The 25,271-nt window shown below is 34.8% G+C and overlaps 1 protein-coding gene and 1 long non-coding RNA gene across 2 annotated transcripts in view; one reads left to right on the top strand and one right to left on the bottom strand.

Annotated features, from left to right (window-relative positions):
* The window catches only part of LOC119562449, an 84,289-nt gene that overhangs the window by 47,687 nt on the left and 11,331 nt on the right, over positions 1-25,271 (top strand). The window lies entirely within an intron of this gene.
* Positions 16,275-17,581, bottom strand: LOC119562451. The gene is made up of 3 exons (XR_005221846.1): positions 17,437-17,581; positions 16,714-16,856; positions 16,275-16,515 (listed from the first exon to the last, which is right to left on the bottom strand). It is a non-coding gene; the product is annotated as an uncharacterized LOC119562451 (long non-coding RNA).

Here is a 25,271-nt window from a genome sequence, read left to right as displayed (position 1 = left end):
TTATAAAAGTAAATTATTTGATTATAGTAAAATTAAGTAATTTGGATTTACTTATAATGTTATGTTTACTTATTATAGATTTTAATTACAATATATTTTTTTAGTGTAATTATAGAAAATTAGTCCGTTAAAATTAATTTCAATATTTAAAACATTAGTAGTATTGGTATTAACATTTTTAAAAAATTCGTATTGTATTTTTTGTACTTAAGAAGTACAAATTATATAGTCGGATATTTTTCGCTTTAGAAAGGATATAGGTGCAGTGGCACGCGCCAACAGCGAAGAGAAAACAAAAGAAATCAAGTAAAGGGGTGAGAAGACTTGGTGCATTCTGTTTGAGTGATTGAAAGGGAAACATGCATTTTAATTGTGCGCAGCAGAGTTACTTTAATCGTTTAGTTAATATAACAAAGTCAGGTAAGTGCTACATAAAGTTTAAGATGCTGTGCATTGATCTTTGTTTAAAGTACGTAAATGTTGAAGGTATTCAATGGGTTCCGTTAGCCGAAAGCGGATGACAAAATGTTTTGTGCCAAAAAAAATCCCGCAAAGGGTTTATACACAGCTATATAAGGTAAATATACAATTAAAAAAGTAAAACGCATTTTTTAATCATATGCCCATACATTTTTTCAGGAGCGTTGGCCAAGGACTCCAAAGACCCGGACAAATGTTTGAGAAAGGCGATGACGAACGTGAAAAACAAACTAACAAACGAAAAATGAGTATAAGGAACAAGTGAAATCCCGTAGGACTTTGAAAAATTTTCATTTGAATTTTCACTTGTGAAAATGCGGACAGCCCATACAATTTTCTATATGGAGCGTCACTTGTTCTTCACTTGTGCAAGAGGACATGTGCCACGTGATTCCCAAGGAGATTCACAAGTGAAACTTTTTTTTTGGAACTGAAGGGATGGTTTGTACAGAGTCTATGTGATGTGCTAATATCGTGTGATGAATATAATGTGTACCGTTCTGATCGTCATAGTCTTGGGGGAGGAGTTGCTATATACATATGTAAACAAAAAATTAAAAGCCAAAATTATTTGCCAACACACAATAAACAGTGCAATAGAATATATTTTCCTTGAAATACAAAACCCGATTATTGAGAAAAATCTTTTAATTGGCTGCATTTATCGTCCGCATTGCAACACAAATTATGATGATTTAATCAATATTCTGACAGACATTACATTAAACTTCACTGATGTAATCCTTGCAGGCGATCTTAATAGTGATATTCTGAGGGAATCTCACTTTACCAGCAACATGGAATCGCTAGGTCTGAGACCAGTGAATCTTTCATTTCCAACCCACTTCAGCAGAACACGTAACACATTATTAAATTTGTTTTTTGTGAGTGATGTTAATAAAATATATTTGTATGATCAGCTAATCGTTCCGTCCTTTTCCAAACATGACCTTATATACCTGACCTATAACTTTGACCTAAACTACACGGACCATACAATATTTTATCGTGATTTTAATATTAATTACATACTGTTGAACGAAGCATTTGACCTGTGTGTATGGAACAATATTTACAGTCTTCCGACAGTCGATCGTCAACTTAAACTTCTACAACATAATATTAGCCACTTATACGATAGTTTTGTTCCAGTTAAAAGTAAAGCAATTCGACCGTCCGAAAAACCATGGTTTACCAATAATATAAAATTGGCAATTATAAAACGAAATGAAGCATACCAGAAGTGGAAAAGATACAAAACACCGCAACACCACAGCATGTTTGTATCTCTAAGAAAAAATCTAAACAACAAACTAATCGACTCTGCAAAATCAAACTTTTTTAGTCAAAAATTTAAAAACTCAACCTCTTCGAGTCAAACATGGAAACAGGTTAAAGCTCTAGGGATAGGTAAACAAAAGACATCACAGGAACTAGATGTTGACATAGGTGAACTCAACCTAAAAATAGGCAGAATGCCTTTGCGGAAAACCGCAAAAATTATCCCAATACCAAAATCAAACAAAGAATACCGGCCGATATCTATTCTTCCGTACCTCTCGAAGGTGTTTGAAAATATTGTCACATCACAAATAAATAATTTTATATCTGTCAATAGCCTCTTAAATGACCATCAATCTGGATGTAGAAAAAATCGTAGCTGCACTTCAGCCATCTTAAAAATAACCGAAGATATACGTCAACAGACGGACAACTCGTATGTCACCTTCTTACTATTGCTGGACTACAGCAAAGCGTTCGATACAGTAAATCATGATATCCTGTGCTCAAAACTCAAAAATTTGTATTTCTTCTCGAATAGTGCCGTCAAACTTTTGTGTTCGTATCTTAAAAATCGTCGTCAATATGTTGCATAGTCAAATATTTGTTCTTCGTTTGCCTATCTGAAGCGTGGTGTACCCCAGGGTTCGGTTCTTGGACCATTATTATTCACACTTTATATAAATGATCTTCCTTCTGTGCTGTCGAAATGTAATGTCCATTTATATGCTGATGATGTTCAGATGTATGTTAGTCGTCCCTTAAACAGAATTAGTGAGTGTTTCGATATTTGTAGAATGGAGTTTTGAAAAGTAAATGAATGGGCAAGAAACAACGGTCTAGCCATCAATCCATTGAAATCAAAGTGCTTAATCATTTTTAAGAAGAAATTATGCAATATTGAACTGTTCCCCTTGATGATTAACAAAACACCAATTGAGTACGTGGAAACCGCCAATAACTTGGGTATCACATTTAATAGAACCTTGAACTGGAATGACCACGTAAACAAAGCTGTAGGCAAAACATACGGACTAATAAGATCCTTGCCACTAGTTAAATGTTCCTTACCTGTTAGTGTGCGTCTTCTAATTGCCAAGTCTTATATAATACCCACACTCTTTTATGGTTTAGAGATCTATGCAAATTGTGATATAGCAAGTCAACATAAGCTGAAAAAAGCATACAATAGTATTGCGCGTTTTATATTTAATTTGCATAGATCTGACCATGTAAGTCAAGAAGATATATATATATATAAATATATATATACAAGATATTTGATATAAGCCTGGCAGATTATATGAAAAGTAGAACAACAATCTTTTTACACAAAGTTATATACACCAGGGAGCCATCGTACTTATTTGAAAAATTACAATTCTCCAGATCTACAAGAACAAAGAATATAATCTGCATCCGACACAGGTTTCTGCTTTCAAATAGACAATTTTATATAAATGCGACTAGAACGTGGAACGAGCTTCCCAACTACATAAAAGAAACTAGGAGCGCAACGCTATTTAAGACAAAACTTCTCTCACACCAAAAAAATAGCAGTTCTAGTCTACTATAAGGTATATTATCCTATTTTAACATTTCGACTTATCCCCAAAACCATTTCCTTAGTTTTTTAATTTCGATTTAACTTCATTTCTATTTATCTAAATGTTCAACAATATATGTAACAATGTATGTCATTAGATTTAAGAACCAATTTTGTCCAAATTTAAATATGTTTACCAGTTGTGACTAGCGCTGTAATTTATAAGTTTAAGAACTTGTAGCGTAAGGAAGCCTAAAACAATAAATAATAATAAATAATAATAATAATGAAACTCAAAACTAATTCAAAAATGTTATTTCCAAGCAGAGGAGGTTATAAGTTCAGAAACACCGAAGATATAATATGTTTCATATTATTTTCCCACCAATTTTCCGATCGATCCAATGGCAGCTATATGATATGGTCGTGCAATTATGATAAAATTAAATTTGAAATTCAGAGCTAATAAAAAAAATGTTATTTCCAAGCATAGGAGGTTATATGCTAAAAAACACCAAAGCTATAATTTGTTTCATATTATTTTTCCACCAATTTTCCGATCGTTCCTATGGCAGCTATATGATATAGTCGTCCGATTTTGATCAAATTATATTCGAAATTCAGAACTAATTAAAAAAATGTTATATCCATGCATTGAAGGTTATATGTTAAAAAACACCGATAAACACGAAAACTATAATTTGTTTTTTATTATTCTTCCACCAATTTTCCGATTGTTCCTATGGCAGCTATATGACATAGTCGTCCGATTTTAATAAAATTAAATTCGAAATTCAGAACTAATTCAAAAATGTTATTTCCAAGCATAGGAGATTATATGTTAGGAAACACCGAAGCTATAATATGTTTTATATTATTTACCCACCAATTTTCCGATCGATCCAATGGCAGCTATATGATATAGTCGTCCAATTATGATAAAATTAAATTTGAAATTCAGAACTATTTAAAAAAAATGTTATTTCCAAGCATAGGAGGTTATATGTTAATAAACACCGAAGTTATAATATGTTTCATATTATTTTTCCACCAATTTTTCGATGGTACCTATGGCAGCTATATGATGTAGTCGTCCGATTTGGTGATATTAAATTCGAAATTCAGAACTAATAAAAAAAATGTTATTTCCAAGCGTAGGAGGTCTTATGTTAAAAAACGCCGAAGCTAAAACTTGTTTCATATAATTTTCCCACCATTTTCCCGATCGTTTCTATGGCAGCTATATGATATAGACGTCCATTTTTGATAATATTAAATTCGAAATTCAGAACTAATAAAAAATGTTATTTGCAAGCGTAAGAGATTTTATGTTAAAGAAAACACCGAAGCTATAATTTGTTTCATATTATTTTTCCACCAACTTTCCGATAGTTCCTATGGTTGCTTTATGATATAGTCGTCAGATTTTGATCAAATTAAATTCAAAATTCAGAACTAATTAAAAAGTGTTATTTCCAGTCGTAGCAGTTTATATGTTAAGAAACACCGAGGCTATAATATGTTTCATATTATTTACCCACCAATTTTCCGATCGATCCAATGGCAGCTATATGATATAGTCGTACGATTATGATCAAATTATATTTGAAATTCAGAACTAATAAAATATATGTTATTTCCAAGCATAGGAGGTTGTATGTTAAAAAACACCGAAGCTATAATTTGTTTCATATTATTTTTCCACCATTTTTCCGTTCGTTCCTATGGCAGCAATATGATATACTCGTCCGATTTTGATAAAATTAAATTTTAAATTCAGAACTAAAAAAAAAATGTTATTTTCAAGCGTAGGAGTTTATGTGTTAAGAAACACCGAGGCTATAATATGTTTCATATTATTTTCCCACCAATTTTCCGATCGATCCAATGGCAGCTATATGATAAAGTCGTCCGATTTTAGTAAAATTATATTCGAAATTCAGAACTTATTCAAAAATGTTATTTCCAAGCACAGGAGGTTATATGTTCAGAAACACTGAAGCTATAATATGTTTCGATCCAATGGCAGCTATATGATATAGTCGTCCAACTATGATAAAATTAACTTTGAAATTCAGAGCTAATAAAAAAAATTTTATTTCCAAGCATAGGAGGTAATATGTTAAAAAACACCGAAGCCATAATTTTTTTCATATTATTTTGCCACCAATTTTCCGATGGTTCCTATGGCAGCTATTTGATATAGTCGTCCGATTTTGATAAAATTATATTCGAAGAAGGTTTTATGTTAAAAAAAAACCGAAGCTATAATTTGTTTCATATTATTTTTCCACCAATTTTCCGATCGTACCTATGGCAGCAATATGATATAGTCGTCAGATTTTGGTAAAATCAAATTCGAAATTCAGAACTAATAAAAAAAATGTTATTTCCAAGCGTAAGCGGTTATATGTTAAGTAACACCGAAGCTATAATTTGTTTCATATTATTTTCCACAAATTTTCCGATGGTTCCTATGGCAGCTATATGATATTGTCGTCCGATTTTTATAAAATTAAATTCGAAATTCAGAACTAATTTAAAAATGTTATTTCCAAGCGTAGGAAGTTATATGCTAAGGAACACCGAAGCTATAATATGTTTCATATTAGTTTTCCACCAATTTTCCGATGGTTCCTATGGCAGCTATATGATATAGTCGTCCGATTAGGTAAAATTAAATTCGAAATTCAAAACTAATAAAAAAAATGTTATTTCCAAGCGTAGGCTGTTTTCTGTTCAGTAACACCGAAGCTATAATTTGTTTTATATTATTTTCCCACCAATTTGCCGATCGATCCAATGGCAGCTATATGATATAGTCGTCCAATTATGATAAATTTAAATTTGAAATTCAGAACTAATAAAAAAAATGTTATTTCCAAGAGTTGGAGGTTTTATGATAAAAAACACCGAAGCTATAACTTGTTTCATTTCATTTTCCCACCATTTTTCCGATCGTTTCTACAGCAGCTATATGATATAGACGTCCATTTTTGATAAAATTAAATTCGAAATACAGAACTAATTCAAAAATGTTATTTCCAAGCGTTGGAAGTTATATGCTAAGAAACACCGAAGCTATAATATGTTTCATATTAGTTTTCCACCAATTTTCCGATGGTTCCTATGGCAGCTGTATGATATAGTCGTCAGATTTTGATCAAATTAAATTTTAAATTCAGAACTAATAAAAAAAATGTTATTTTCAAGCGTAGGAGTTTATGTGTTAAGAAACACCGAGGCTATAATATGTTTCATATTATTTTCCCACAAATTTTCCGATCGATCCAATGGCAGCTATATTATATAGTCGTCCGATTTTAGTAAAATTATATTCGAAATTCAGAACTTATTCTAAAATATTATTTCGAAGCACAGGAGGTTATATGTTCGGAAACACCGAAGCTATAATATGTTTCATATTATTTTCCCACCAATTTTCCGATCGATCCAATGGCAGCTATATGATATAGTCGTCCAACTATGATAAAATAAAATTTGAAATTCAGAGCTATTAAAAAAATTTTATTTCCAAGCATAGGAGGTTATATGTTAAAAACACCGAAGCTATAATTTGTTTCATATTATTTTTCCACTAATTTTCCGATGGTTCATATGGCAGTTATTTGATATAGTCGTCCGATTTTGATAAAATTATATTCGAAGGAGGTTTTATGTTAAAAAAAACCGAAGCTATAATTTCTTTCATATTATTTTTCTTCCAATTTTCCGATCGTACCTATGGCAGCAATATGATATAGTCGTCAGATTTTTATAAAATTAATTTCCAAATTCAGAACTATTAAAAAAAATGTTATTTCCAAGCATAGGCGGTTATACGCTAAGAAACACCGAAGCTATAATATGTTTAAAATAAGTTTTCAACCAATTTTCCGTTGGTTCCTATGGCAGCTATATGATATAGTCGTCCGATTAGGTAAAATTAAATTCGAAATTCAGAACTAATAAAAAAAATGTTATTTCCAAGCGTAGGCTGTTTTCTGTTAAGAAACACCGAAGCTATAATTTGTTTTATATTATTTTCCCACCAATTTGCCGATCGATCCAATGGCAGTTATATGATATAGTCGTCCAATTATGATAAATTTAAATTTGAAATTCAGAACCAATAAAAAAAATGTTATTTCCAGGCGTAGGAGGTTTTATGTTAAAATACACCGAAGCTATAACTTGTTTCATATAATTTTTACACCATTTTTCCGATCGTTTCTGTGGCAGCTTTATGATATAGACGTACATTTTTGATAAAATTAAATTCGAAATTCAGAACTAATTAAAAACTGTTACTTCCAAGCGTAAGAGGTTTTATGTTAAAGAAAACTCCGAAGCTATAATTTGTTTCATATTATTTTTCCACCAATTTTCCGACCGTTTCTATGGCAGCTATATGATATAGTCGTCCGATTTTAGTAAAATTATATTCGAAATTCAGAACTTATTCAAAAATGTTATTTCCAAGCACAGGAGGTTATATGTTAAGAAACACCGAAGCTATAATATGTTTCATATTATTTTACCACCAATTTTCCGATCGATCCAATGGCAGCTATATGATATAGTCGTTCAACTATGATAAAATTAAATTTGAAATTCAGAACTAATAAAAAAAATGTTATTTCCAAGCATAGGAGGTTATATGTTAAAAAACACCGAAGCTATAATATGCTTCATATTATTTTTCCACCAATTTTCCGATGATTCCTATGGCAGCTATATGATATAGTCGTCCGATTTGGTAAAAATAAATTCGAAATTCAGAACAAATAAAAAAAATGTTATTTCCAAGCGGCAGGCAGTTATCTGTTAAGTAACACCGAAGCTACAATTTGTTTCATATTATTTTTCCACCAATTTTCCGATCGTTACTATGGCAGCTATAAGATATAGTCGTCCGATTTTAATAAAATTAAATTTGAAATTCAGAACTAATTTAAAAATGTCATTTCCAAGCGTAGGAGGTTATATGTTAAGAAACACCGAAGCTATAATATGTTTCACATTATTTTCTCACCAATTTTCCGATCGATCCAATAGCAGCCATATGATATAGTATCGAATTAGATAAAATTAAGTTTGAAATTCAGAACTTATAAAAAAATGTTATTTCCAAGCATAGGAGGTTATATGTTAAAAAACACCGAAGCTATAATATGCTTCATATTATTTTTCCACCAATTTTCCGATTGTTCCTATGGCAGCTATATGATATAGTCGTCCGATTTGGTAAAATTAAATTTCAAATTCAGAACTAATAAAAAAAATGTTATTTCCAAGCGGCAGGCAGTTATCTGTTAAGTAACACCAAAGCTACAATTTGTTTCATATTATTTTCCACAAATTTTACGATCGTTCCTATGGCAGCTATATGATATAGTCGTCCGGTTATGATAAAATTAAATTTGAAATTCAGAACTAATTAAAAAATGTTATTTCCAAGCGTAGGAGTTTATATGTTAAGAAACACCGAGGCTATAATATGTTTCATATTATTTCCCCACCAATTTTCCGATCGAGCCAATGGCAGTATATTTATATTCGAAATTCAGAACTTATTCAAAAATGTTATTTCCAAGCACAGGAGATTATATGTTCAGAAACACCGAAGCTATAATATGTTTCATATTATTATCCCACCAATTTTCCGATCGATCCAATGGCAGCTATATGATATAGTCGTCCAACTATGATAAAATTAAATTTGAAATTCAGAGCTAATAAAAAAATGTTATTTCCAAGCGTAGGGGTTATATGTTAAAAAACACCGAAGCTACAATTTGTTTCATATTATTTTCCACAATTTTTACGATCGTTCCTATGGCAGCTATATGATACAGTCGTCCGATTATGATAAAATTAAATTTGAAATTCTGAACCAATAAAAAATATGTTATTTCCAAGCGTAGGAGGTTTTATGTCAAAAAAACACCGAAGCTATAACTTGTTTCATATCATTTTCCCATAATTTTTCCGATCGTTCCTATGGCAGCTATATGATATAGACGTCCGATTTTGATAAAATTAAATTCGAATTTCAGAACTAATTAAAAAATGTTATTTCCAAGCGTACGAGGTTTTATGTTAAAGAAAACACCGAAGCTATAATTTGTTTCATATTATTTTTTCACCAATTTTCCGATAGTTCCTATGGTTGTTTTATGATATAGTCGTCCGATTTTGATCAAATTAAATTAGAAATTCAGAACTAATAAAAAAATGTTATTTCCAAGCGTAGGAGTTTATGTGTTAAGTAACACCGAAGCTACAATTTGTTTCATATTATTTTCCACAAATTTGACGATCGTTCCTATGGCAGCTTTATGATATAGTCGTCCGGTTATGATAAAATTAAATTTGAAATTCAGAACTTATAAAAAAAAGTTATTTCCAAGCGTTGGAGGTTTTATGTTAAAAAACACCGAAGCTATAACTTGTTTCATATCATTTACCCACCATTTTTCCGATCGTTCCTATGGCAGCTTTATGATATAGACGTCCGATTTTGATAAAGTTAAATTTGAAATTCAGAACTAATTAAAAAATGTTATTTCCAAGCGTAGGAGGTTTTATGTTAAGAAAAAACACCGATGCTATAATATGTTTCATATTATTTTCTCACCAATTTTCCGATCGATCCAATGGCAGCTATATGATATAGTCGGCCGATTATGATAAAATTAAATTTGAAATTCAGAACTAATAAAAAAAATGTTATTTCCAAACATAGGAGGTTATATGTTAAAAACCACCGAAACTATAATTTGTTTCATATTATTTTTCCACCAATGTTCCGATCGTTCCTATGCCAGCTATATGATATAGTCGTCCCATTTTGATAAAATTAAATTTGAAATTCAGAACTAATAAAAAAAATGTTATTTTCAAGCGTAGGCGGTTATATGTTAGGTAACACCGAAGCTACAATTTGTTTCATATTATTTTCCACAAATTTTACGATCGTTCCTATGGCAGCTATATGATGTAGTCGTCCGATTCTGATAAAATTAAATTCGAAATTCAGAACTAATAAAAAAAATGTTATTTCCAAGCATAGGAAGATATATGTTAAAAAACACCGAAACTATAATTTGTTTCATATTATTTTTCCACCAATTTTCCGATCGTTCCTATGGCAGCTATATGTATAGTCGTCCAATTTTGATAAAATTAAATTTGAAATTCAGAACTAATAAAAAAAATGTTATTTCTAAGCGTAGAAGGTTTTATGTTAAAAAAAAAACCGAAGCTATAATTTGTTTCATATTATTTTTCCACAAATTTTTCGATCGTACCTATGGCAGCTATATGATATAGTCGTCCGATTTTGATAAAATTAAATTCGAAAATAAATAAATAAAATTTGAAATTCAGAGCTATTAAAAAAATTTTATTTCCAAGCATAGGAGGTTATATGTTAAAAACACCGAAGCTATAATTTGTTTCATATTATTTTTCCACTAATTTTCCGATGGTTCCTATGGCAGTTATTTGATATAGTCGTCCGATTTTGATAAAATTATATTCGAAGGAGGTTTTATGTTAAAAAAAACCGAAGCTATAATTTCTTTCATATTATTTTTCTTCCAATTTTCCGATCGTACCTATGGCAGCAATATGATATAGTCGTCAGATTTTTATAAAATTAATTTCGAAATTCAGAACTATTAAAAAAAATGTTATTTCCAAGCATAGGCGGTTATATGCTAAGAAACACCGAAGCTATAATATGTTTAAAATAAGTTTTCCACCAATTTTCCGTTGGTTCCTATGGCAGCTATATGATATAGTCGTCCGATTAGGTAAAATTAAATTCGAAATTCAGAACTAATAAAAAAAATGTTATTTCCAAGCGTAGGCTGTTTTCTGTTAAGAAACACCGAAGCTATAATTTGTTTTATATTATTTTCCCACCAATTTGCCGATCGATCCAATGGCAGTTATATGATATAGTCGTCCAATTATGATAAATTTAAATTTGAAATTCAGAACCAATAAAAAAAATGTTATTTCCAGGCGTAGGAGGTTTTATGTTAAAATACACCGAAGCTATAACTTGTTTCATATAATTTTTACTTCATTTTTCCGATCGTTTCTGTGGCAGCTTTATGATATAGACGTACATTTTTGATAAAATTAAATTCGAAATTCAGAACTAATTAAAAACTGTTATTTCCAAGCGTAAGAGGTTTTATGTTAAAGAAAACTCCGAAGCTATAATTTGTTTCATATTATTTTTCCACCAATTTTCCGACCGTTTCTATGGCAGCTATATGATATAGTCGTCCGATTTTAGTAAAATTATATTCGAAATTCAGAACTTATTCAAAAATGTTATTTCCAAGCACAGGAGGTTATATGTTAAGAAACACCGAAGCTATAATATGTTTCATATTATTTTACCACCAATTTTCCGATCGATCCAATGGCAGCTATATGATATAGTCGTTCAACTATGATAAAATTAAATTTGAAATTCAGAACTAATAAAAAAAATGTTATTTCCAAGCATAGGAGGTTATATGTTAAAAAACACCGAAGCTATAATATTCTTCATATTATTTTTCCACCAATTTTCCGATGATTCCTATGGCAGCTATATGATATAGTCGTCCGATTTGGTAAAAATAAATTCGAAATTCAGAACAAATAAAAAAATGTTATTTCCAAGCGGCAGGCAGTTATCTGTTAAGTAACACCGAAGCTACAATTTGTTTCATATTATTTTTCCACCAATTTTCCGATCGTTACTATGGCAGCTATAAGATATAGTCGTCCAATTTTAATAAAATTAAATTTGAAATTCAGAACTAATTTAAAAATGTAATTTCCAAGCGTAGGAGGTTATATGTTAAGAAACACCGAAGCTATAATATGTTTCACATTATTTTCTCACCAATTTTCCGATCGATCCAATAGCAGCCATATGATATAGTATCGAATTTGATAAAATTAAGTTTGAAATTCAGAACTTATAAAAAAATGTTATTTCCAAGCATAGGAGGTTATATGTTAAAAAACACCGAAGCTATAATATGCTTCATATTATTTTTCCACCAATTTTCCGATTGTTCCTATGGCAGCTATATGATATAGTCGTCCGATTTGGTAAAATTAAATTTCAAATTCAGAACTAATAAAAAAAATGTTATTTTCAAGCGGCAGGCAGTTATCTGTTAAGTAACACCAAAGCTACAATTTGTTTCATATTATTTTCCACAAATTTTACGATCGTTCCTATGGCAGCTATATGATATAGTCGTCCGGTTATGATAAAATTAAATTTGAAATTCAGAACTAATTAAAAAATGTTATTTCCAAGCGTAGGAGTTTATATGTTAAGAAACACCGAGGCTATAATATGTTTCATATTATTTCCCCACCAATTTTCCGATCGAGCCAATGGCAGCTATATGATATAGTCGTCCGATTTTAGTAAAATTATATTCGAAATTCATAACTTATTCCGATCGATCCAATGGCAGCTATATGATATAGTCGTCCGATTTTAGTATATTTATATTCGAAATTCAGAACTTATTCAAAAATGTTATTTCCAAGCACAGGAGATTATATGTTCAGAAACACCGAAGCTATAATATGTTTCATATTATTATCCCACCAATTTTCCGATCGATCCAATGGCAGCTATATGATATAGTCGTCCAACTATGATAAAATTAAATTTGAAATTCAGAGCTAATAAAAAAATGTTATTTCCAAGCGTAGGAGTTATATGTTAAAAAACACCGAAGCTACAATTTGTTTCATATTATTTTCCACAATTTTTACGATCGTTCCTATGGCAGCTATATGATATAGTCGTCCGATTATGATAAAATTAAATTTGAAATTCTGAACCAATAAAAAATATGTTATTTCCAAGCGTAGGAGGTTTTATGTCAAAAAAACACCGAAGCTATAACTTGTTTCATATAATTTTCCCATAATTTTTCCGATCGTTCCTATGGCAGCTATATGATATAGACGTCCGATTTTGATAAAATTAAATTCGAATTTCAGAACTAATTAAAAAATGTTATTTCCAAGCGTACGAGGTTTTATGTTAAAGAAAACACCGAAGCTATAATTTGTTTCATATTATTTTTTCACCAATTTTCCGATAGTTCCTATGGTTGTTTTATGATATAGTCGTCCGATTTTGATCAAATTAAATTAGAAATTCAGAACTAATAAAAAAATGTTATTTCCAAGCGTAGGAGTTTATGTGTTAAGTAACACCGAAGCTACAATTTGTTTCATATTATTTTCCACAAATTTGACGATCGTTCCTATGGCAGCTTTATGATATAGTCGTCCGGTTATGATAAAATTAAATTTGAAATTCAGAACTTATAAAAAAAAGTTATTTCCAAGCGTTGGAGGTTTTATGTTAAAAAACACCGAAGCTATAACTTGTTTCATATCATTTACCCACCATTTTTCCGATCGTTCAGCTTTATGATATAGACGTCCGATTTTGATAAAGTTAAATTTGAAATTCAGAACTAATTAAAAAATGTTATTTCCAAGCGTAGGAGGTTTTATGTTAAGAAAAAACACCGATGCTATAATATGTTTCATATTATTTTCTCACCAATTTTCCGATCGATCCAATGGCAGCTATATGATATAGTCGGCCGATTATGATAAAATTAAATTTGAAATTCAGAACTAATAAAAAAAATGTTATTTCCAAACATAGGAGGTTATATGTTAAAAACCACCGAAACTATAATTTGTTTCATATTATTTTTCCACCAATGTTCCGATCGTTCCTATGGCAGCTATATGATATAGTCGTCCCATTTTGATAAAATTAATTTTGAAATTCAGAACTAATAAAAAAAATGTTATTTTCAAGCGTAGGCGGTTATATGTTAGGTAACACCGAAGCTACAATTTGTTTCATTTTATTTTCCACAAATTTTACGATCGTTCCTATGGCAGCTATATGATGTAGTCGTCCGATTCTGATAAAATTAAATTCGAAATTCAGAACTAATAAAAAAAATGTTTTTTCCAAGCATAGGAGGTTATATGTTAAAAAACACCGAAACTATAATTTGTTTCATATTATTTTTCCACCAATTTTCCGATCGTTCCTATGGCAGCTATATGTATAGTCGTCCAATTTTGATAAAATTAAATTTGAAATTCAGAACTAATAAAAAAAATGTTATTTCTAAGCGTAGAAGGTTTTATGTTAAAAAAAAACCGAAGCTATAATTTGTTTCATATTATTTTTCCACAAATTTTTCGATCGTACCTATGGCAGCTATATGATATAGTCGTCCGATTTTGATAAAATTAAATTCGAAATTCGGAACTGATAAAAAAAAAGTTATTTCCAAGCGTAGGCGGTTATATGTTAAGTAACACCGAAGCTATAATTTGTTTCATATTATTTTTCCACCAATTTTTCGATCGTACCTATGGCAGCTATATGATATAGTCGTCCGATTTTGATAAAATTAAATTCGAAATTCAGAACTAATAAAAGAATGTTATTTCCAAGCGTAGGAGGTTTTATGTCAAAAAAACACCGAAGCTTTAACTTGTTTCATATTATTTTCCCACCATTTTTCCGATCGTTCCTATGGCAGCTATATGATATAGCCGTCCAACTATGATTAAATTAAATCCTGCGCTGTTCCCAGCTCCCTCCATGAAGTCTCCGCTGCGCTTTGGAGCGCAGAGCGGAGCTTAGACTTAGTAAGTTCGATTTTGGAGTTCAATAGAAATAAACGGCGGTCGCACCCCCGCCTACTATTACCAGTTAACTTTTGTGCGTAACTTCTTTTCGGTTAAGGGGCAATTCGCGCAGCGTGTGTTTTCTCCCCTACAGCGACCACAAGCAGATCGCCGCATCCAACGCCCGTCAGCCGCACCAGCAGGCCTACGCCGATGCCCCCACCGCAGCAGCCCGCCGACGCCGCCAGTTTCCCGCCATTCCACCAGCGCCGTACCCCGCTACCCCCCGGCGTACGTTTTGGTCCTTCGAGCCGGATAAGATAAGTAAAGCTTTTTCGTCTCATTAATTGCCGGTCTGCAGCCAGCCACTCGAAAATATAATTCGTTTGACTTTCTGTACGATTTGTCCAAAATCCAAGTCCGGTTAAATCCGACAACGGCAATTAATAAATTACTTCGCCATTTTTTTCTTCGATTTTCCTTTTGCAACGTGCGGCCATATTGCCAATTTTTTCCGACTCCTTTTTTAATTGCATTTGGCCGCTCATCCATACATACATACACTTGTATAAAATCGAGAAAAAATATTCCAAGCTTAGAGAAAATATTGTGCAAATACAAGCCAAGCATACAGTGAGAATTATTTAATTTCCAGTGTTCTGCCAATTCAGGCCCCCAAAACCTTCCAGGATTTTCTTACTGTATATCCGCAGCCGCTAAAGTACTTGCACATATTTTTTTTTTTCCAAATACAGTCCAAATACAAATAAATCGAAAACGTCCACAACAACACATACCCCGCCGGCAATAATTATTTAATAAATTTAAAACCGGCGAAAATTACATACATACAAATATATACATACATACAAATATCTACATACAAACGAATATCTACCCTGCAGTACCATTCGGCGCCGATTAGGCACTCAATCACTGCAAAAAGTTCATCACTCAGCGCCTAATAGGCGCCTAATTTATATGGGATTAGGTGCTCAAATTAACATGGGCATGTCCTAGGGTTCATCAGTGCATAAAAACTAGCACCCATTCGGCGCATTTTTGAGCACCCCTTTGAGCGCTCGATTAGGCAGTCGAAAAGGCACACATTCGGCGCACGTTGAGCGCTGGATTAGGCAGTAGAAAAAGCACACATTCGGCACCCGTTGAGCGCTCGATTAGGCAGTAGAAAAGGCACACATTCGGCACACATTGAGCGCTCGATTATGCAGTAGAAAAGGCACACATTCGGCACACGTTGAGCGCTGGATTAGGCAGTAGAAAAGGCACACATTCGGCACCCGTTGAGCGCTTAGCAGCAAATATAATTTCAATTGTAATTTTTATTTTTATTTATTTTTATTTAAAATTTCAGTTCGGGGGTTCCCGGTGTTATCGGAGTCGTCGGTTCTTCAGCATCTGGTTTTTCACGCACCTCATTGCTTTTTGCAGTGCCTTTTCGGGAGGCTCCGAGGGCTCCACCAGAGCGATTGAATCTAGTATTAGAAGAAAAATTAGTTTTGAAAATAGAACGAGACGAAAATAAAAACGAGTGATCGAAAGTAATCATTATTTGTAAGTTTTATTTATAATAAAAGATGTGTTATCTTTGGTATTCAATGTAAAAATCCCAGAAGTCATTTAAAAATTAAACTTACAAACAATAGTTACTTTCGGCCCCAATAAAAACTTACTTAACAAGGCGCGGACGAAATTTGGGTAGACTTTGAGCTTCTTCTTGTTTTGGCCCCCTCCAAGTTGTGGGACAGAACAAGTTCCTCGGATAATATGCTTAAAATGGATCGACTTAGCCATCCATTTTTACCATCAGCCTTGTCTCGAAATATAAGAAAATTAAAAAAATATCGAGAAGAAATTTGCAAACTTTTGTTTTCGGTCACTTGATTTATTTTATTTTGTTGTAAAAAATTATTAAGAAAAATATAGCACACACTATTTATGTATTTTTTATTATTTATTAAAACATTCATTGGTTTTGCAGATGCGGAAAAAAATAACACTTTTCCAGGGACTGAAAATAAGAGATGTTTGAGATTTTTATTTAAATAGCCACGTTTGTTTACGTACACAAAAGTAAGAATTGTGGTTTAATGTTATTAATATTAATTTTTAACGAATTTTAACCACAAACATAAGTTTCAAAAACAAACATCTCTTATTTTTTGTCCCTAGAAACTTTGCACTCAATAAGATTTTTAAATGCTTTCACAGATTTGTTTATTTGTTTATTATATGCACCATTTGTTGCTTTTCACATCAAAAATTAATATTTTTCACAGCTATTTTTTTTCCGCCACGTGTTTTTTTGGGAATCTTGTATTTCCCTTATTTTAAGTATAGATTATCTTGTTTTTTAGTCTCACTGTTTTCAGACTGTTGGTCTGCGAACGACTTACCTGGGAATTGTTTCTATTTCAATTTTAAGACACTATTGAATTTGACAAAGTTAATTGCTCGTAGATTTCTGTCACTTCTAACTCCTTCACTTAAGTAAACGCAAGTGAAAAAGACGAAAAAAGGCGCGTGCCTTCCAGAAAAACAACAAGCAACAACAACAACGGTTCCACTAATCCGTTGTTGTTCTGTTTTTTTGGCATGTCCCGTTTGGTCTATGCATCTTGCACTTAAAAGCAGGGTATTTATAGACATATCCGACTATGCAAATCGTTGTAAAAAAATATATTTTTAAAACTTCACATATTAATAAATAATATTAATAAACATATAAATTTTTTTAAGAAATACAAATAGTTTAAAACCCAAACATATTATTTTAATTGGTTGTTTTAACATTTACGAAAAAATGTCGCGTTATTCAAAAGGAAAGGGTGCACAAAAGTCTAGCTATTTTAATTGCTGGGCCTCCTTGCCCTCACACGCATTTCTTCAGCTGAGACATTGCGAGAGAGGGAGAGCCCAAAAGTACTTTTTGTGCGTTCTCTTTGCGGACGCCGACTGAGAGCGCGTCTCTTTGCCGCCGTTGCGCTCAGCTCTGCCGACGTCGCAGTCGGCTTCGTGCCGATTAGGCGCCTAACTCAATTGTGGAACTGCAGGGTATATACAAATATCTACATACACTCACATATAATTTTTAACTCCACCATCCCGTTCCGACTAATTAAAGTTTTCCGTCGGCCATCCGGTCAAAAATAATAAAATTACACCAACCGACGTGAAAATTTTTTTTGGTCTGTAAACTTATCGGTTTTTATTTAAAAATTTTAAATTTGGTTGCGCTTTTTACTCTTCTTGATCGGCGTCGCTTATAGTAGTGTGCCCGTTCATTATTATTTACAATATCTCTTAATACTAGATTGCACTTAATATACTAAATAACATTATGCACTGGAATTACACAGCTTACATTCGGCCAATCCTGACTCTAGATCGACCTCGATCTTTACATATTTACTAACTACATAGTCAACTATAAGAATTAACGGTTTTCGTACACGTTTGCACCCAAGGTTTAAGTCTGGCGGCTTCAAGAATGCCCTTGTAAGGAAGTTGGGTGAGCTGGCACTCTTCTATGTCGGTGACTTCATATCTATCATTCGGGAATACACGGTTGATTTTATAAGGACCACGATATTTCGGCGACAATTTCTTACAAGATCCTGGAGTAACATCAATATTTCGGATAGCTACAAAATCGTTAACCTTATAACGGGGGGGTGCCTTATGTTTCAAAGCATATCGAAACTCATTTTGCTCTTGTGACCGTTTAATATTTTCACTAGCTTTTATCCTTTCGGAGGTAACATCACGCGGGTTAGAAAGGCTAAACTTCTCCTCAAGATACTCGGATAATTCGTCTACAATAGGTCCCCGTTGGTTGCTACCAAAAAGCAAAATACTAGGAGTCTTTCCGGTACTCTTCTGAACGGAATTATTGATTGCAAATTCAACTCGGTTGACCAACTTGTACCAATCGGATTGATTCAACGGTTCGGATAATTTACCTAACATCGGGGTTAACACTCGGTTTATGCGTTCCACCTGACCATTCGCCTGGGGGGCAGCGGTAGCAACTTTAATGTGCTCTATATTTCGCTCACTTAGGAAACTAGAAAACTCAAATGATGTAAAACAAGTACCACGATCCGAAATAATTCGTCGTGGTCGGCTATAATACTCAAAATATTTCAAAAGACTGGAATTAACTTCTTTGGTACTGGTAGAATTAACCGGGTACAATTTCACGAACTTGGTAAAAGCATCGATAGCAACTAACAGGTGTTTTCTTTTCGAATTGATGCACGGCAACGGACCCAAATGGTCAATGTGAACGGTATCAAACGGAATTGAAGGGTACGGTCATGGACACTTTTAGGTACTGAATGCAGGATACACGGCAAACAATTGCGGATAAAGGATTCAACTTAGCTTCTCAACAACGGAAACCAATACTTATCTTTCAGGTCATCAACACACTTATCAACACCAAGATGACCCAACTTTTCATGACATAATCTGATCAACTGTTCTTGTATTTGAGTTGGAGCATACAAGCATAACCTTCCAGCATCATTCTTTCTATAAATTATTCCATCAATAAGTTCAAAACAACCAACGGCTTCTCTTTCTAATTTATCACGGAGTTTGACAATTTCCGGATCCCTAATCTGCTCGGTCTGTAAGAGTAAATCTATATCCCCAGGGGTAGCTCCAACTACATTTACTACGGTATCCATATTTACATCGCACGGAAGAGACGGTTTATACGCTTCACACAGATTTACGGAACTTTCGGGAATAGCTATCGCGAGACGACCAACGAGATCTAACTGGTTTACGGACTCACACAGACCTAACGGTTTTTCATTATCGTACGGGCTCAAGGATCTAACGGTCTTACGCGGATCTACCGGATTCATACGGCTAACGGATTCACACGGATCTATCGGATTCATACGGCTAACGGATTCACACGGATCTATCGGATTCATACGGCTAACGGATTCACACGGATCTATCGGATTCATACGGCTAACGGATTCACACGGATCTATCGGATTCATACGGCTAACGGATTCACACGGATCTATCGGATTCATACGGCTAACGGATTCACACGGATCTATCGGACTCAAAGGATCGTACGGGTATATCGGTTCTAAAACACTATCATGAAGGGATTTCGGCTTAGTCGGAAGCACACACGGATCGCAAATTTCATCTATCACGGTATCTAACAATTCGGTTTGTCGACTCAAGGCATCAACGTGCGTCATACTAGAACCGGGTCTATGTACAATAGAGTAGTTATAATTTTCCAATTCTAAGGACGGGGATTTATGGATTTCTTACTTAACGTCTGAACAAGGGAATTACAATCGGTAACGATACGGAACGGCTTGTGTTCTAAATACACACGGAAACGACGGAGAGAATATATTATCGCAAGGGTCTCAAGCTCAAAACTATGATAACGAGATTCGGCGGCAGTCGCTTTACGGGAATAGAAAAAGACCGGATGTAACTTGCCATCATCTTGGCGCTGCATCCGCACAGCTCCAAACCCGTGGGAGCTCGCATCGGTATGCAGTTCGGTTTCGCTATGAGGGTTAAATAAGGAAAGAACGGGCGGACTTGACAATGCTTTCTTTAAGCTAGTAAAAGCTTCCATTTCCAGTTTTCCCATCGGGAACGGACCTCCATTTTTAAGCAGGTCAGACAACGGTTTAGCAATACGTGAAAATGACGGAACAAACTTACGGAAGTATGAGAATAAGCCTAAACAAGAATGAAGGGACTTACAATTCAGAGGTTCAGGGTATTCACGAATGGCCTTTAGGTGTGTCTCGTTTGGAAGAATACCATTCGTACAGACATTGTATCCTAAATAATTAATGCGGTTCTTTAGGAATACACTTTTCTTGTAATTAATTTCAAGACGGTTTTCATTAAGACGGTCTAGTAATTTGGAAAGTAAAACAAGATGTTCTTCTACCGTACAAGTCGCCAGGATGATGTCATCCATATAAACATAAACCTGACGATTACGTATCATTTCATGGAGTACGTTGGAAATAAATCGTTGAAAAACGGCAGGGCCATTTTTTAGGCCGAAAGGCATACGCAAGTATTCATAGTATCCGTCAGGTGTTATAAATGCGGTGTATTTCACGGACTCGGGGTCCATACCGATTTGGTGGAATCCACTCTTTAAATCTACAACTGAAAAAACTTTTTTACTTTCGAGATATTCTAAGCAATCTTCGATCAATGGGGACGGAAAGTTATCTCTAACGCTCGGTAATCGATGCACATGCGGATTTCTCCATTCTTTTTCTTGACAAGGACTATGGGAGATGCATAAGGGGACTGACTACGTCTAATAATATTACTGGCTAACAACTCGGCAACTGTTTTATTAACAACGTCTCTCTCTAAGTATGATAATCTTCTCGGTGCACTATGAAACGGTGTAGAATCAGTTAATCGAATGCTCATTAAACATTTAGGCGACCCGTACGCGTTAGTTATATTATCCGAGTAATGCTTTATGATACTACTACATTTCTCAGCTGAAGAAACACCAAAATCGCGGCCTATATCTACGTTATCAAGGTCAATAGACATAGCTCCACAAATGCTTTTCATATCAGAAAGCCAATCCGCGAGAGAATCATCAGGAACCAAGGGTGCACTCGGGTTTACAGAATCAATACTTAGTTTAAAGGGTTGCGTTTTATCTAAAATTAATTTATTATTTATATCGCTTAGCAAGGATGCACAGAATGATTCATTAACGAAAGCAATACGATTATTTATTGAAATTAAATTTGATTCATTTCTTTCATGATTTCTTTTCACAAAAAGTTTAATATTGAGTAATTTAAGGGCGTCTCTGCCAAGGAGAAGCGCTGTAGGTAAGATGAGATCGGGAATAACGTATACTTCTAAGTCGTGATACTTTTTCTCGAACAAAATTGAACAGGGTACTTTTCCGTACGTGGGTATTGATGTGCCGCCAATTCCGCGAAAGGGACTTTTCTTTAGCTGATGATCTTCATTTAAATATGGATAGTATGACTTTCCCAAAAAGCTTATTGGGCTTCCGGTATCTAATAAAGCGAAAACATCTTTAATATCGGTGCATCCTGCTAAACTACTTCATCTTAAACTTACTAACTGAATAAACGGCTTTTCATCCATGGTTTCTTCAGCTTCTGGCAAGGTAAAGCCCACGGTGCGCTTGGGACACTGACGGTGCATATGGCCCACTTCGAAACAGATGAAGCATCCGTTGTCCGGTCTTTTCGGCTTCTTGCAATCTTTGGTGGTGTGCCCCATTTGTCGGCAGTTGCAGCATCTAGTGTCTTTCGGAATTACGGCTACTGGGCGAGGGATCATGGTGACGGCTTTACGATTGGACACCAGACGTACAGACTGGAATCGCATTAACTTTTGACGTAGCTCATCCAACGTGATACAATAGTAGAGTGGAGCAGCGCGTCCACTGTGGTCCTCTAGTCCATCGACGATGTACTTCACGACGTCTACTTCATCAAAGTTGCCTTGCTGGGCGATATTGCGCATTGTGACGAGATACTGCATCAAGGTCTCGGACTTCCCAATTGTGCGTTCTTGCAGTTGTTTCGCAATTTCCTGGTTTGACATTCCGTTTCCAAAAACTTGGGTGAGCGTGGCGCTCATTTCTGACCAGGAAGACACCTTTTCGTACAGAATGTATTGCCTAGCTGATCCTCGGAGAAGACGGGTGCCAATAGATAGGCATTGTGTAACGCTTAGTTTATGAACCTCGGCAGCTTTTTCCAATTCACGGATCCAAACCTGGACCGACAGGTTGTCGTCTCCTGAAAACTCCGGGATCATGGCCTCCACATCCTTCAGATCGACTTGATGTATGGAAGCATTCGGTGTAGTCATGCCTTCCAATTCGGCGACTATCAATTTGAGTTCGGCTAGCTTCTTTCTAGCGGTGTACAGTTCCATCATCTGATTTATTTCCGACGTTTCGCGAGCCATTGAGCGAATGTTCTGCTCAATCGGTTCTTGCCTCGACATGTTCATAACGGTTTGCTGCGAACTTCCAGAAGGTTCCAATAACGGCGCCACAGCGTCGGCCATTTGCAATTTCTCACGGTCTTCGATCAGCGTTAGCATGCGGTTTGCAAGCTTCGGTGTGCTCGGGGAATCCTGCTCCTCATCTTGACCCTGGATCTCTGTGTCCTCGGCGTCCTCGATGTTAGCCTCCAGATTCCTTGCACGGTTTAACGCAGCACGGAGTTGGTAAATTGTTGCATCAGCCTCGAACATGATGCCCTTCTCGGAAAGGAGCTCCAGCAGCTCGTCTTTGGACATCTTAACAACCTCACTGTATGATAACATTGCGCAACATTTGGGCAAACCCCACACCTGATTTGTAAACTTATCGGTTTTTATTTAAACATTTTAAATTTGGTTGCGCTTTTTGCTCTTGATCGGCGTCGCTTATTAGAAGTGTGCCCGTTCATTATTATTTACAATATCTCTTAAAACTAAATCGATTAATACTAGATTGCACTAAATATACTAAATAACATTATGCACTGGAATTACACAGCTTACAGGTCATTGTGTTTTATTTACCATCAAACTTTTTAGTATTTTTTTCGGTATTTGGTATTTACTCCGTAAAATTTATTTTATTAAAACGAGAAAATACCAGCACTTAACCGCATGCATAGCATCCTCCGTCCACCAATTTTGTTGGTATATTTTTTTAGTATTTTTCCCTCGGAATATTAAATTAAATTAAAGCAATACTCTAATATTAAATAATCAACCGATCGCATCCTCCGGCCAACAACTTATTGGCATATTTTGGTACTTTTCTTCATTCAGAAGTTTAAATAAAGGCGAAATATTACAATTACTCCACCGGGGTCTATATATTAACACATAGTTGGTATTTTTCCCCTTCAATTTATCCAAACGCAAAAAATACCAGCAAAATATACCAAACCTGATTCCAACTACAAAATACATATACCAAAAGGGTTAAATATTATAGTATTATTTCTCAACGGGTGATATTCGAACTCCTTACTCACCGTTCCTAATCCGTATCATTGGGTTTAATTCCGCAAAGTAACCAGGTCGGTACTTGCTTCCAATTTCTATTTCTCCGATCCACTACTTTTTTGTGTCGACACCTCGTTCCACTGTTCCCGAAGTGGGCCAGGTTTCCTATTTATCCGACATAAACAAGGGCGAGCAGATTCTGACCCAAAAAAAAAAAGAAAAGTAATTTCTTTTAAATGTCCGTTGGAAGTGATAACAAATTGTCTATTCCACCTGCCGTAGTCCCAGGCATATCCGTAGATCCGCCCACACCCGAACTAACCGCCAAGACCTCGTCGCCCCGAAAAAGGGCCACCCGTGCAAACGTCAAAATGGCACTAACACCTTCCCAAATCGCTCTAAGCAAATTTACTGAGGTCTCAGATCGGCTGATTGAGTTTGAATTCAGAACAAACACTCCTTCGCCGATCCCTCCTACTCTGTCCATGCTGAACATCCGCCGCGAAGAAATACGCGCGTTATGGGACCGCATCAAGGCAGAATACGACGAATGCACCGGGTGCATAGCAGAAGCAGTGCAGCTGATAGTTTGCCAGTTCTCAAGGCTAAATACGGCTACTGGTATTCCGTTTACGAGAGATGTGGGGCTCAGATCGCGGATATGATAGCCCAGGCTCAAGCTGTTTCTACCCAGACTTACATTTCCTCTGGATGTCGGCTGCCTCCGTGCGATACCGAGGTTTGCACCGGAGATTATCTGCGGTGGCCGACCTTTAGGGATCTGTTTACGGCCATTTATATAAACAATCAAAGGCTGTCGAAAAACTGTTTCACTTAAATGCCAAAACAAGCGGCGACGCACACACGATAGTGTCAAACTCCCCCCTTACTAACGACGGCTTTCGCTCAGCTTGGGCTAACCTAACTGAGCGTTTCGAAAACAAGCGGTTATTAGTAAATAGCCAATTAAAAATACTTTTCGATGTGCAGTCCGTTAATCAGGAATCTGGGACAGCTATCCGTGAACTTCAACGCACCATCCAGGGTTGCCTCACGGCTTTAGAAATGTCCGGGATTGAAACCGAAAATTGGGATTGCCTCTTAGTGTACATGTGCTCCTCCAAACTTCCTAAGCTCACGCTATCCTTGTGGGAACAGTCCCTGCACAATAAGGCAGAGATTCCGACGTGGCAGGAAC

The sequence above is a fragment of the Drosophila subpulchrella genome, unplaced genomic scaffold, assembly GCF_014743375.2.
Source record: "Drosophila subpulchrella strain 33 F10 #4 breed RU33 unplaced genomic scaffold, RU_Dsub_v1.1 Primary Assembly Seq477, whole genome shotgun sequence".
Taxonomy (NCBI): Eukaryota; Metazoa; Arthropoda; class Insecta; order Diptera; family Drosophilidae; genus Drosophila; species Drosophila subpulchrella.
Note: the sequence above shows the minus strand (reverse complement) of the source record. Positions and strands in the feature narration are given on the sequence as shown.